Raw genomic sequence first — 907 nt, 5'->3', positions numbered from 1 at the left:
CCCCCGCAGTTCCGTACTCCGGAGACGAGGCAGGCAGGCCCCGGCCCCGGGCCTCGGGCCGTGCGGAGCCGAACCTCCTGACGGCCTTTGGTAAAAGGCGTTAGCCTCTAGGTCAGCGAAGTTCATCCTCGCAGTAATTCATATCGGTGGGGAAATAATGCACCCGTCGGTCGTGCTGAGGTCCGAGCCAGAGAGAAAAGCAACTCAGTACTGCCAGTAAATTAAATTACTATCCCTGTAGTATCACTAGCTGCGCACCCTTGGGCTTTACAGTCCACTTGCTACTCCACTGTTGTGTGCAACATGAGGGATGCCCTGGCACTTTCAAAACAAGTAGTACAGGTTATTTTTGAATGATGCTTAATAGAAATAACTAAAAATACTGGGGTTTATCCCATATGGATAATTGATTGAGGGCTTACTTTACCTTTGGTCTGATTTCATCTTACTTTACCATAGTACAAGAACTTTACTAAGTACAGAGCATCCGTAATATAAAGATGTCTCATACACAGGGTCTAAACTGCTTGTTTAAATAGCTGAAGGTTTTGTCTTACCCTAAGTTTCCCAAAATTGCAAGATGGAATCAGATGCTCTGATACGAAAATGCTGAATAGATCTAAAAGGCTAACGTTGCTTATACATAGAAACTACGAAGTGTATATGTGATGTACTACATGCTTAGAAACAGTTACTAGAAGAAAACACGCAGCCTTATGTACATGTTTATTGTTAAAGTATACCGCTAACATGGATTTATTCTGCAGTCAGATCAGATCTCTCTTATCTTTATGTGGCAGGAAGATGGTAAACATAATTGGCATCAGCAGATACTTAAACCCAAGCAAAACTCCAACACTTACACAGTTCAGACAGACATGCTCTTTCTTTTCTTCCACCCATGGTT

Source organism: Pygoscelis adeliae, unplaced genomic scaffold, assembly GCF_000699105.1.
Source record: "Pygoscelis adeliae isolate BGI_AS28 unplaced genomic scaffold, ASM69910v1 Scaffold96, whole genome shotgun sequence".
Lineage (NCBI taxonomy): Eukaryota > Metazoa > Chordata > Aves > Sphenisciformes > Spheniscidae > Pygoscelis > Pygoscelis adeliae.
This window is presented reverse-complemented; position numbering follows the sequence as displayed.